This window comes from Thermobia domestica, chromosome 7 (genome assembly GCF_964235325.1).
Source record: "Thermobia domestica chromosome 7, izTheDome1.hap1.1, whole genome shotgun sequence".
NCBI classification, from domain to species: domain Eukaryota; kingdom Metazoa; phylum Arthropoda; class Insecta; order Zygentoma; family Lepismatidae; genus Thermobia; species Thermobia domestica.
The window spans coordinates 125,948,765-125,963,863 of record NC_137460.1 but is presented as its reverse complement, the minus strand read 5'-3'; the positions used below and the strand labels follow the sequence as shown (position 1 = coordinate 125,963,863).

The window sequence follows — 15,099 nt, the reverse complement described above, 5'->3', positions numbered from 1 at the left end:
ACAGTTGGGCGGAGACACTGCAGATCATAAGCTTCTTTGGGCGTTCTCCACACATAAACACGGCCCGTGGTTGGGAATAGGGTGAAGGACGACTCATCCGACCATATCGCACGTTTCCAGTCCTCAACGGTCCAAGTTGCATGGTCGCGGCACCATTTGAGGCGTGCGCAAGCGTTATGGTCCCTGATGAGCGATTTGGCCCGTGCAACACGACCCCGTAAGTTCATGTCATGTAATTCGCGGCGGACTGTGATTGTCGAAACAGGGTGGGGGAGGTGCTAATTGAGTTCCTCCGTCACTTGCTCCGCAGTGGTACGACGGTTCTGCGTGACAATGCGCTTTAATACCCGGCGTGACCTGTCACTCATGATTTTTTTCCGCCCACTGTTCCACTTCCCCGATGTGGTTTTCCCGTGTGTTGTGTAGGCCGTCATCACCGTCGACATTGTCCCACGCGACACACCTAACACAGTGGCCACTGACGTCACACTCACTCCACATAACCGCGCACCAACAATTTGCCCTCTTTGAAAATCTGAGAGGTCTCCCATTTTACACTACCTCCGTCTGCTGCAGCCACAGGACACTGCTGTTCCACTGCTAGTGATGAGCAAATGCAAGACCAAGACCAAGACCCGGGTGGTCTTGGTCTTGGTCTTGGTCTTGCACATGCGGTCTTGGTCTTGGTCTTGCAGTGGAACCCTCGGTCTTGGTCTTGGTCTTGGTCTTGCACACCTAGTCTTGGTCTTGGTCTTGTTCTTGCACACCCAGTCTTGGTCTTGCTTGCAAGAGTCTTGCAAGTTTTGCTTTTAAGAAATCTATGATTTTCATAAGTAAATTTTACTCTGGATATAAGGGATAATAAATCCTACATTGCGTCAATAGTGAGGGAAATACAATGTATGTTTCTAAATGTAATATAGGACCTATTTTACCTTCGTGTAAGTGTGGTGATACTGTACAACATAGGCGATGACCTTTACTTTTTTTTTTTCAATGGGTGATCACGCTTCACTACTTATAAGATAAATCACAACATTTCGTAATATTTTTATGTGTTTTAACAGATCCAATACTCTACTGGTTCCCAAACTGGGGAGGCTATCCCTGACAGTGAGACGCATGAAAGAAAACCAAGACGGCACAGATTACTGAAATACCATAAATTGCAAAATTATTTTTACACTCTAAAGGCGTCAGATTTTTTTCTTCCCTACCACGATTAGCTCATCTTTGTATTGAACAATCTCCCAATTAAATATTAAAATTTTGTTTTACTGATTCTAATATGTACTGTATGGGGCAGAAATAAGAACATACGCAAAAACGATGAAACAGTTAGACTTTCGAAGTGTGGGCATGGAGAAAAAAGGAGACAATCAGCTGGGTTGAACGAAAAACGAATGCGAAGGTTTTAGAAATAGTAGCAGTAGGGGAGAAAAGAAGAATTTTAGATGTAATGAAGAAAAGGACATTGGTTGAGGAGGAACTGTATTATGAGGGACGTGCTAGAGGAAGGGGGCGAAGGAGATCGTAGTTGAAGAAAGATATTAAGACAGAAAATTGCTACGTTAAGACGAAGAGACTAGCTGAGGACCACAGTCATCGAAGCTTCTCAGCTGCAGCAAGTGACCTGCCAATAATAGCAGAGAAGCTATGACGATGATGATATGTTTTGCAATATTGACCAAAAAAGAGAGAACAAATTAAAATAATAATAATTAAACCTCTTAATATTTTAGAATATGAAATGAAATTAAATTTGTGAGTTTTACGTCCTACGATTATGCCGGCTAGGCTAAAGGAGACAGTGATGATGAAAAATGAATGAAAATGGTGGAAAGAAGAAAGTGGGAGGAAACGGGAGAACCACGAGGAAACCCACACACATGGTGTAGTCCACCACAAAGTTCACTTGGCGGGGGCTGGGATCGAACGCGGGACACCAAACACCAGAGCTGAACACTCTACCACTGAGCCACCGCGGCCCCTATATTTTAGAATAATTTGAGTGAAAACTGAAAACGACTCAACTGTCTGTCTTTTCTTTTATATATACTCAATTTATATAAATACTTTTGACCTACATTAGAAATACATAACAACGGCATCAAACTTCAAGTTATTTGAAATAAGTACGAAATCACTCTCAGTTGTGAATATAGATTATTTATTGTTGTATAATGTTATATCGTTGAATCCTAGATATGCCGTATACCTAAGGGGGTTATAAGTTATATTGATAAATAATTATTCAACGTATAAGCATCCACCTATGAAATCAAACTTGCGGTCACATGCGCTAAGTTTTTGTCAATGTCATGAAAATGTTATTTCAATATTAATTTTATAAGTACACATTAAAAATTTCCAACGGATGCTTGAACCTCAGAGCCAAGGCCATACCCATGTAGTCGGCACCTATGGTGTACGGAATTGCCGATGTTCAATGCTACATTTCCCGTTAGTTTTAGAAGAAGAACACCATTCATATGTTTTTGAAATGAAATTAAATATCTACTTTAACGTCCCACGATTATAACACTGAAGCTAAGGGAAACAGTGATGATGAGAAATGGTGGAATGAAGAAAGTACGAGGAAACGGGAAAACCCACACACAGGGTGTTTGTTCACCAAAAAAGCTCACATAGCGCAAGCTGCGATCGAACCAGGGCCCCATGTACCAGAGGTGAACGCTCTGCCACTGAGCTACCGTGTCTATAACATGCTCTAGTTTATTTTTGCTTATCCACTTCTTATGGACACAACTATTCTTCATATGATTTCCCAAAATCCAATCATGTGCCGTCGTGAATGATCAAATGATGACCAAAGTAAATCAGACACTCAAGTTATTGCTGTCGGACGTCTCGTGAACAACCGATTCAAAAAACGACATACTGTAGCTATATGTTACAGGAGCAGATCGACTCACATGGATTGCATACACTACTGGGAACACATTCACTCCGGCGGTATTTTTACTGGAGCCAAGAAGTTCACGTGAAAGATGTAATGATTTTTCCCCTTCCTTTTTACATTCTATAAAAAATTCAAGTAGTGTTGGTACTTGTGCAAGACTCTTGCGCAAGAGTCTTGGTCTTGGTCTTGGTCTTGCAGGTATGGTCTTGGTCTTGGTCTTGGTCTTGCACCCCTTGGTCTTGGTCTTGGTCTTGCATCGGGATTCCTGGTCTTGGTCTTGGTCTTGGTCTTGGTCTTGGTCTTGCATGCAAGACTCTTGCAAAAACTGCAAGACCAAGACTCTTGCGCTCATCACTATCCACTGCGCCTGACGTAGTATGGGGACCGACCTAACACACCACCACCAGCGGTCCGGCGCTGCGGGCGCCACGACACCACTGCCAACCCATACATCTGACGTGTTGCCAACTACAGGTGTTTCCATTTTTCTGATCACCATCTATATATATATATATATATATATATATATATATATATATATATATATATATATATATATATATATATATATATATATATATATATATATATATACTGAATATAAAATATCATACTAAATCAAAAATCAAAGTTTAAAAGTAGATAATAATTTTGGGCTTTATCTCGTTAACTATACCGAATAGTATCACCTTGCTGAGTTAATGGCAGGTTGATTATACTATGCTAGGACACCGGGTTTCTAGCTTCCTTAACACAGTAGACGAATTAAAGAAGTTATGAAAATTCCGCAACAAATATAAAAACTAATTAGTATAAGTTTCCAATTCCGTCCTTGATTGATTTTTAAGCAAATCTTTATTGACTTTTTTAAATCCAACCCCGAAACTTGATGGTGTACAGGTCCATTACTCGGGAACCAAGTCTCCAAATCTTAGTGTTTCACAAGCTTGCATAGCATATCTAAGTCTGTACCACAATGAAAAATCAATTCGGATAAGTTCAATTGATACTTTTTTCCTTTTCTTTCTTCGAAAATGGGACCCGAAATTTGATGGCCCATAACTTGGGAAAGTATGCACACTATAAAATTTCATGTCTTCTTCAGCCTAAAATATTGTAATTATTAGAAAATTTCATGTGCATTCTAAGCATGTCAAGTTCGACCACTTGACCAAGTTTGATCCAGAACTCCCTTCTAGTTAGCGCATTTAGAGTGGAATACCCGGGTTCGATTTCCAATAAGAGCTAATGTGGTTTGGATTCCACGTTAAGCTGTAGAACACGCCTCATATAACTCCGGAACTGAATTGTATGCTAAACTCCAAACCAGCCAATTAACGAACCAGCCGAGTTTGATCGACATCGGATGAGTTCGGTTGAATTCGTGTGACCTTGATTTTCAAGTGGAAATTAATGCAAGATGAAAGTAAGATAATATTTCAAATAGCAAGGTTCAAGTAGTGCTAGAAAATATAATGCAAAAATAATGCAAATGAAATGTAAAAAATATAGTTCCACTTCTTCGGCATTTCTTTACAATTTTTACAGCGTGGGGATGTAGCTCAGTGGTAGAGCGTTCGCTTTGCATGTGAAAGGCCCCGGGTTCGATCCCCGGCATCTCCATTTTCACATTTCAATAAAAATTTTGCGTTATCATGTCTCTTGTTAACGAATTTTCTTTTCAGTTTATTAATTCTTTTTCGAATGTGTCATGTCACAATTTGCGACTATTGGTTATTTGGTTGATATATATCCTGTGATATGCGTGGATACAAATTATGAGTTAGCTTTGTCAACAAACACAACAGTGGCGGACCTAAGTCCCTCACCTTTTTGAGTGACAAAAATAATTTAAGTTATTATTTATAATTTTCAAAGTTTATAGCAGACTTATGACATACTTATCATAGTCTGGGTTCTTTCTACCCCCCCCTCCCCCAGTTTTCACCTTCTAGATCCATGGCTGAAACTCAAGTGACATCTGATTCAGATTATTGTTCTGTATTGACTTGCGTGGTTATAGTTTAATAAGAGAAGTGTCTCTAAATATGTCCGCGGCATGAAATTCAAATGTATATGCAAATACAGAAAATATACAATTCTTGTAAGGAAATATAATTGTTTATTGACCTAGCGACCAACTTAGGCCTAGTGCTAGTGATATTAGGCTTAACAACTATACAGAGGTATAATTACCTAGATATCTTTACATATTTAATTTAATTTAAATATACCAATATATCATTTATGAATAGCACCAGAGTTACTTCTTGGCTAAGCGGTTAACATACGCGCCTTCCCCGTAAGAGACCCAGGTTCGATTCCTGGCGGGAGCTCATTATTTTGGATTTTATGTTAATCAGTATGTCCATATCTCATATAACCTAGCTGCTGAAAGGGACGCTAAACTCAAAACCAACTCAACTCGAATAACACCAATGAGCTCCCTTGTGGCTAGGGGGTTAACGTACACACCTTTAGCGTGGAAGACCCGAATTTGGTTCCAGGATGGAGCTCATGTAATTCGGATAATACATTAAGTTGTAGACCCACGTTTTATATAGACTCGCTGCTGAGAGGGACACTGAACATCAAATAGATCAATCAATCAATGTAGTAGCCTCAATTCCGAAACATAAAATCCATGGATATTATATTTTTATCGGGGTTATTTAAGCAATGGCGGCTCTTGGGTAAAGTCTTTTCGGTAGAAAGGTGAATTTTATCATCATCCCTACATCATCCCTTACTTAAAGCACTATCTCTTTTATACAGTTTTCTGAAGCTGCATGAAGTTTACCTCCCTTAGCTTGTAGCGATAAAATTATTTTTTCTTACCGATGCGACGTCATTAAAGAGCCGCCACTGGCTGAAGTGCAGGTGAATGATTATAGGATAGGTTCTGAAGTAAAGATAGTGGTAAGTTAAAGAAAATGCTATAAAAGAAAATAGGATCGAATCAGGAACTCTTCGATTCAAAACTGAATGTTCTATCAATGTTCGAATACGAAAGAACGTAAATCTTCCAATCCAATAAATCCTATAAATCCATATCGAGTATTATCTAAATACAGAAGAAAAGTCTAAAGAAATGTTCAACAATTAGATTAACAATAATGAAAGAAGTTTGAGTAACATCAACTATTACAGATCCACTTTAGCCTTTTACCGTAAGGCGACCATCTGAACTTAATTGCCTCTAATTACCTGTCGATAGCAATTTGTATTTGCTTATTGTAAATTCAACAGAAAAGTATTTAACCTTGCAGAATAACTATATATTATGTTCACAACGTGAATTAAAAATCATTTGACGTATTATCTTGAAGGTACCGAAGATGGTCTCAATCTTGAGCGGCCATAAACTCATTAAAGGGGGAAAGAAAGAACAGGATTATAAGTTTTCCTAAATAAGCAGTTTAGTTTATTGTCATTCTTAACGAAATTCAAAGGTCAAACATAGGTGTTCTATAGTACATGCCAAACAAGGACACCGGGTTTCAAGTTTTCCTACAAGTAGACCCATTAAAGAAGTTATAAAAAAAATTTAGTAATCAACGCACAGAAAATAAAAAAAAAATGTTTTAAATACTGGGATTTAAGAGCTCCAAGTGATTTCATACCAACACGAAAATAAGTTTCATAAAATAGCTTTTTCTTCTTTTGCCACTGAAACAAAATTGCTGAATATAATTTTGGAGAAAATAGAAAAGATTAAACTAAATTTATTAAATACTGTTCAAAAATATTAATTTATTTAAATGTCATCTTTTAAAACAATGCTACTTTTTATACCAAGTATCATCTTAATTTCTGCGCGTGTATCCTTACTACAGTTTATATTCCTGCTTTGATGTTCAAATTATTTAAATCTCTGTTGAATGGATGGATGGATGGACGGACTTGGGTTCAGTATTCCATTTAGGAGCGAGGCTATATGAGGCGTGAACTTACAGCTTAACATGTGATACGAACTACATGAACCCCCTCCAGGAATTGAACCCAGATCTCCCTGCCGAAGACACGTATGCTAACCATTGTAAAGGAATTTGTGTGTTTCTGCTGGCGCTTACGTTTAAAATTATTAATAATTAATTAATTTTGTACATATTATATTTTTTAGCAAACAATAATGTGGAGCACCTATTTTTGCTTGTGTTGTTCAGGTTTATAAAATTTAGTATATTTCTTTTTTAAAATAAAAACCTTTGCAATACTATTATGTGTTTATATGGCGTTGCAAAAAATAAGCAAAATATAAACTAATGTTTTAAAAAACCAGCAAATAACTGTTTTGTGTTTTGCTAAATTAGCACTTTATAAATGTAATATAATTTATGTAATTGTTTTTGTGTTTTATAATAAATGTGTAAAAAACTTTTTTCCTAATTCCTCCCACTATCTCATACCACACCTCCCGTAACATCTAAAACTCGCTTCTTGGCTCACCTATAATAGTCACCAAACTCTGGGCCCAACCTTAAATAAAACCAAAAAATTTCCCTTCAAAAAGTTAAAGCTAAAGTTAAATTGCAAGCTAGCAAATGGCAGTTAAATCTAGCCAGTAAAGAAAAATCTAATTTACAAAAAAAAAAAAAAAAAAAAAAATCAACAACGGTTCAAAACCAGCTAACAACAAGGGCTCTTTAACAAACTAAAAACCAAGCTTTTAAATACAAAACCTAATATTCAAAAAATAATAGCTTTACACCCAAACATCATGATAAAAATATTCCCATCACTCTCCTAATCTCCTTCCCAAACCCAACCTCTGTTTTCTATTTAAAAAAAAAAAATCTTGCTAATTCTTTATTGTACAATCATACTTTTACCTCGAAAAATAACCATCCAATCCCAACAATTATCCAACCAATCTAATCTATCATTTCAAGCTAAATTCCCCGCTTACTTCTTTTCACAGCTGGTAATATATAAAAAAAGTTTTTACCAAGTTTTCCTCCTTCTTACACACCTTCTTCACTATATATCTACGAAGATCTGAAAAATTACCCTGATTTATTTTCTGGGTATATCTTACTTTCCAGGAAACATTCTTTTTATTATAAATTGAAATCGGATTTTTCGATTTTCATTCTCCATTTCACTATTTTTTTTTTTTTAAAAAAAGAAGGAAAATTGTACACAATCTCCAGAGCTCATCCGATTGAGATCAAACTTGGCATGATTTGATTAGTAGAGCCTAAGCATGTATAAAATTCTGCTGTGTAGATCTTTATCGATTACTGAGTAATGAGCCATCAAAGTTTAGATTCAGACCATGTAAAATTTCACCAAAAACTTTCACTCATTTCTGTAAGGTTATTCTCTATAATGACGCAATCTCTATTTATAATGAAGCTATACTAAAATGAATGAACTAGAGATGGCCAATTCGGAAATTTTTACTTTCCGAAATCCGGAAAGTAAAATCAGAAAAATTCCAGAATTTAGAAAAATCCGGATTTCGGAAACATTTCGGAATTTAGAAAATTCAGAAATCCAGAAAAATTTTGAAAAAATTCCGAAACAGAAAATAGTTCCGGATTTTTTCAGAAATCCAGAGTTTTTTAAATTCCGGAATTTCTTCGGAAATCCAGACTTTTTCTGAATTCCGAAAATTTTTCCGAAATCCGAACAGTGAAGTTTCCGATTTTGGAAAATTTGGCGATTACTAGAATGAATTATGATTTTCCGCAATGAGGAAAGTTACTAGTAGTTTTAACCCTAAGATCAACCCAATTGAAGTGTCTCAGTACTGTTGCTCAATAGTTAGAAATGGGATCATTTTTCGTATGACGATTTATTTAGAATAGACATTGAAATCCACAATCATTCAATTGCTTTGTACAAACTTTAAAGACAGTACTATAATAAGTGTAAAGTGTTGACTTTATTTTGATGGCTTCTTTTTCTGTTTATCAAAATTAAAAAGCAAATATCCTGTCAATTTAAAGTCAATATTGAACCTCATTATTTTAGTATTTAAAGTAGTAATTTCATGGAAAATTAAAACCAGTTCAAGAAAATATTTGTATTAAATTGTAGTGGTCTTGTGCCAAGTACAGATGGAGAAACGGCAACGTTAATGTTTGCAAAGTTATTGTCAAATTAATTTTACAAGTTGTTTGAGCTATTTATGTTACCGTTATCCCTTGCAAGTACCGATGCTTATTCTTTATGGTGTTAATAATTGACTTGTTTGATCTTAGTTACTTAAGTATAGGATTACATGGAATTATTTTCTACGGTTTAATCTTATATTTTAATAAATATTAAATATTTTTTAAAAGTGTTTTATTGCTTTTCATTATGCAACAACTAGTCGTTTAAGCACATGTTAATATTCATAAATTATGATTTCTTTTCTTCTTGTTAATGAAGCGTAGTAAAATGGACGGAGTCTGTGCTCTAACATAAACATATGTACTTCGTAGACTGCAGGAGATAAATGATGGATGATGAAATAATCGGTGATATCCCTAGAAATTCAGACAATAGACTCAACAATGGGAAACGGCGGGTAGCAACTGCCGAACATTTGTCAAGCAACGTAGTTGTCAACGTTACCCCTACGTTTTAATTGGTTGCTTTGCCGAGCATTTACCAACCAATTCAACTGCCAACGTTGGCCCCAATGTTGTAAATTGGCTGATCTGCCTAACGTCTACCAATCAACTCAATTGCCAACGTTGAAACTGTGCTGTAATTAGCTGCTTTACTGAGCATTTGCCAACCAACTTAGTTACCAGCTTCAACTCAATTGCCAGCGTAATCTTTTCGAAAGAAGTAAAATTACGATTGGAAGTGTGAAACTTACAAATAAATGACAACAAACTCTTGATAGATCAACACATTTTAAACTACATTGATCGAACATATTTCTAAAGTTTACTTTTGCAATTAATAATTCCAACCATTAACCTACGTACTGCTCATAAAATATTGTGCTAGGAATAAATAGAGTTTACAGAAATGGAGGAAGCCAAGGAAACTACGTAAATAAAAAGTGTTACAGGAAATGAGAGAAGCCAAGGAAATCACACAAAGAAAGAAAGTTAAATAAATTGAAAAAAAAAACACACAAATAGATAGTGTTAGAGGGCATGGAAGAAGTCAATGAAAACTTAAATAAATGGAGTTAAAGAAATTAAAGAAACCAAGGAAAGGACACAAATGAATAGAGTTAGAGGAAATACAAGAAATCAAGGAAAACAGAAACAAATAGAAGTACAGAAAATGGAAAACTCAAGGAAAACATAAATAAACATAGATGAAATGGAAGAAACTAAGTAATAAACATAAATAAAGGGAGTTAGAGAAAATGGAAGAAACAAAAGAAAAGATACAGAAGTAAAGAAGTTAGAGAAAATAGAAGAATCCAAGGGAAAAAAAACAAAAAAAATTGAGTTAGATGAATGAAGCAAGGAAAACGGACATAATTAGAGTTAGAGAAAATGGAAGAAACCAAAGAAAATATACAAAAGTAAAGAGTGTTAGAGAAAATAGAAACCAAGGGAAAAAAAACATAAAAATAAATTGAGTTAGAGGAAAAGAAGAAGCAAGGAAAAGAGATAAATAAATAGTGTTAGAGAAAATGGAAGAACCAACTAAATACAATTAGATAAAATGGAATAAATCAAGGGAAATACACAAATAAAAAGAGAAGAAATGGAAGAAACTATCGAAAACACACGAATGAAGAAAGCAGGAAAAGAAGAGGCCAGTGAAAACATACATAAATAAAGGGAGTTAGAGGAAATTTTAAAAAATCAAGGGAAACACAAGATAAAGAGAGTTTAAGAAATCAGAAGAAGCCTATTAAAATACACAAACAAAGAAGTTAGAGGAAATGTAGGAAGCCAAGAAAAACACACAAATATGATAACGTCCACCACAAACTCAAGTGGTTTTAGATCGAACTTGACAGGGAAACTCAGAAGAGGATTATTGCGCGAAGTCGGTAGTCCTTTATAACAGCGCCGTCTTAACAGCTTTATGGGCCCCAGGGCAAACCAGTGTGAGGAATAAAATGTAAATAGGCCTATGTGCATGTGAGGTGGCACTGCGGCAGAGATGACTGCTATATTAACCCAGGAATGTTAAATGGGATACAAATCATGACGTCTAGTTGTAAGTCAAGAATAATGAAGTTTTTGTAGTTCTTTAGTACAGTTTAAACCTGCGATTCTCAGCAAGTGCGCCGCGTGTGTGCCATAGAACTTTTTAAGCAATGTAACAGTGAAGGCGAAAATAAATAAAAAGAATAGTATATGATCAATATAAATCTGAAATAAAAAGGAAGTAGCAAAATATTACAATTTTTAAAAATATTTATTCTCCAGAAATATTCGACAATGTATAGTATATATTAATGACAAATTTGAGCTTTTTTCTTTTCTCGTTCGTTACTGCGCCGCGGATACACTGGACGAGGTAGACTGACGTGACCAACAAAAACCTCGTCGAGAACCACCGTTCTAGACTAGGCCTACTGTGTTATGAGAAGTCGCTTCACGTAGAGTTCCGGAGCAAGTGCCCACCCGGTCCATGCTTTATGAGGGGGAATATTTCAAGTGAGTTTAGATCAAGTTCCGTAAACCCAGGTGGATCAGGAACACTTTGCTCCAGAGAAGTCTCTTGTCACTGATTGCCGGAAAATTCTTTCTCTTTTTGTTTATTATTATTACTATTATTATTATTATTATTATTATTATTATTATTATTATTATTATTAATAATAATAATAATAATAATAATAATAATAATAATAATAATAATAATAATAATAATAATAATAATAATAATAATATTGAAAAGACTTATTTCTAGACAATGCTTAGGCAAGCACAATGTCCAATCACATTGATTTTTGTCAATAGAGTAAAGATTATAATGCTTTTTACTGTAATTTTATATCAGACCGTTCCGGAAATATAAAAAAACATGGCTGGAAGTTGCTGTACTGCTTTACGTATTTATGCGAAACTTTTAAAATGGTTGGTGCTTTTCTTCGCGTCCATAGTATTACAGCAAGAGTTTTTAGGGATTTTGATTCACAAAACTTTTTTGTGTATATTTACTCTATCTGTCTGTGTGTCCATCCGGGAGTCAGAAAATCTCAAGAAATGCTTGATGGCTCACCAGGGATAATAGTGGATCTGAAAAGATAGGGGGACGAATGATGTCACGCCGTTCCCGTGCCTATCTTCGCCCATTGTATTTTTTTAAGAAGTGGGGTAACTGTGTCCTCCCACGTTACCCCTCACTTTTACCCCTGTGGCTCACCAATTATGGACAAGATGTAGAATCCATTCAGATGATTCCAAGATAAGGAGAATTAAAAATCGATTCCTCATGTATTCCTTTGGATGTAGTTATGAATAGCGTCCATGCTTGTTAGACTACCATGCAGTGCTGTTGAGATTTACGGATTAGTACATAATGCTAAGGATGTAACATACTGATTTGTCTGTGAAATATAGTGCTAAGATGAAACTAAATAACTTTCTACTCGATGAATCTAAAGACGAAAGTATTCTTTTATTTGCAAATATCCATTCATCTTACTAAAGTTTCTGAGTGGAGGGAGCGGAGAGTGGGGGGACATGCAAAAATTCAATTTTTAATTTTCACGTTGAGTACACTGTCAGAAAACAAATTCCTTTACGTTGTATCCACTGTGACACTTCTACTTCTTAGAGCCATGGTAGTCGAGTCATCTCAGGTGTGCTCTCGGAAAATATGGCAACTATAATTCGGCCCCACCCCTGCCATCCTCTGACGGAGAAGACACTCCCTTTGCTTAGGGAAAATAAGTGAATGACCTCAGCTATGTTGTCAATTTGCCATTCAATCGTTTGGTCTTGACGAGTGAAGATCGTAGGTTACTTAGAAACGCTATCAAAACCGATGACAGCGAAGTCCGTGAAATAATTCATTCTGGTAACGCTTCCGCATCTAACAAATTGAAAAATCTTGGCGCAACAACTTGTCTCTTCTCTTTCGAGAGAGGTACGGGAAAACACACATCGACAGCAGCGCCAGAAGAGGCACAGTTGAAATAGAAAAGCTCTAGTAGTTGTAATTACAAGTCCTCGCAATTAAACTACTTAATTTTGGGGGGCTCGAGCTCGCTCCACTTAAGCGAGTTTGGAAATGTCTGTTGCATAATGATTTATACTGACTAAAAATTACAAAGGAAAAGGAACGTTTATATGTTTTATTTTTGCAAACCTTGAAAAAGTTGAAAGCTAGGAACAGTGAATGAAGCTCATTCTAGAGTTACCATATTTTCATTTTCTCTTAAGGTGCAGTCTTAATCAGAACATTTTTATGATTTTTTGTCTAACTCTAACTTCCTTCTCGAAATCTGTCTTCGTACCACTGATGGAATGGTCTCGAACTTCATGACCCGTAACCCGGAAGATCCAGAAGAAGTCAGATAAATGACCCACCAAACCCTTTGACCCAGACAGACCCAGATAGATCAATGACCCGGACTGACACGGTATAACCCGGAGTCGAAACGTCGTCATGCACATAGAAAGTGTATTTGAAGTTACTATTGCATTTCTAATAAACATGATTCTCTCCCCTCTTCATTGCCTTTCCACTAAATATATTTTTAGTTTTTTTTTTTTTTGCGTCTATGTTTTATCAAACATTGCACCTATTTATAGAAAATAACTACGAGGTTTATCGGAATTCGATCGCGTAAGATCACAAAATAATAATAATAATAATAATAATAATAATAATAATAATAATAATAATAATAATAATAATAATAATAATAATAATAATAACCTACATATTTCTCTTATGAGTGATCATCAAAGTTTATTCGACCTGTAAAACTTATCGTTTAGCATAGAAAATATACCGCTGAGACCACAAAGTGTTTTGTTAATTCTTTTTGTATAGTCTAGGTTCAAAAATCACGTATGGGAAAACGAATAAGCATGAAATTATATTTATGAAAACTTGGAATATTCAAGACGGGGAATCTTGATTGAAATGTCACACCAAGAATCAAAAAGGTGAATGATCGAGCTCAAGCGCTGAATATCATTAGTCAACTACAACATTCTACAGTATTTCTGCAGAGATGATTTTCGACTGCTTTTGGGTCATTGGGTCTGTTCGGGTCACTGGGCATATCTGTGTCTCCAGGTCATTGAGTCTGACTCGGTCACCAGATGTGCCTGTGTCACCATGTCTGACTTGGTCACCGGATCTGACTCGGTCACTGGGTGTGTTTGGGTCACGAGATCTAATTCAGCCACCGGATGTGTCTGGGTCACCGGATCTAATTCGGTCACTGGGTTTATCTGGGTCACGAGATCTAATTCAGCCACCGGATGTGTTTGGCTCACGAGATCTAATTCAGCCACCGGATGTGTGTGGGTTACAGGGTCTGATTCGGTCACTGGGTATGTCTGGGTCACCGGGTCTGTCTGGGTTTTTAGAAACGAGACCCGGACTCGGGTGCCCTGGACAAAAGTCGTGACCCAAGCGACTCATGACTCATTTTAACATTGTTGTTACGCTACTGTCATAGCAGGGGTACCCACATGTCGATTTTGGAGTGTAGCTTGAAGGTCGCTCCCATAATACTTTTTGCGAGGGGAAATAATTTTCCACTGAAAACAACTCAGTCGAACTTTCTCTACGCCATAATGATACTTTCTAAAACGGGAAATGTCCTAAAATTGAATAAAATTTAGTCTACAAAACAAGTTATTTTGATTTTGTCACAACCAACTCACGTCTTCTCTAATACCTTATTTTAGGAAAGCAAATAGTAAGTTAGAGGTGATTGTCCTTGAGCACTTAGAGGAGATGAGACCTCTAAGTAATGCATACATGTTGTATGTTGCAAGTTATACAAACATTTACATCAGTTTTATAGTGTTGACACTTAAATAATTACTTATATCGTCTTAAGATATAGCCACTATATGTTAAAAAAAAGTGCTTAAATTATTAATTCTCCCTGTCTCTTGCAACAGAAACTTGTGTTTATTTGAAAAGAACAGTACATTACGTTTGTGTGAACTTTGTACAGAAAAAGGGCTTTCAAAAACAGGAGATTTGGTAATTCTAGTTTTAATTACACCCCATTTGTCGTGTCCCGTGCTCGTTAGGTTATGATTCTCTTCTATTGAGCATATGAG

General features: G+C 36.0%; 1 protein-coding gene and 1 non-coding gene across 2 annotated transcripts in view; both read left to right on the top strand.

Moving 5' to 3' along the window:
• Positions 1–15,099, top strand: part of LOC145690393 (ATP-binding cassette sub-family G member 4-like) — a 229,305-nt gene that overhangs the window by 93,267 nt on the left and 120,939 nt on the right. The gene's annotated exons all lie outside the window — the stretch shown is intronic.
• On the top strand, positions 4,475–4,546 carry TRNAA-UGC (transfer RNA alanine (anticodon UGC)). Its single transcript has one exon. It is a non-coding gene; the product is annotated as a tRNA-Ala (tRNA).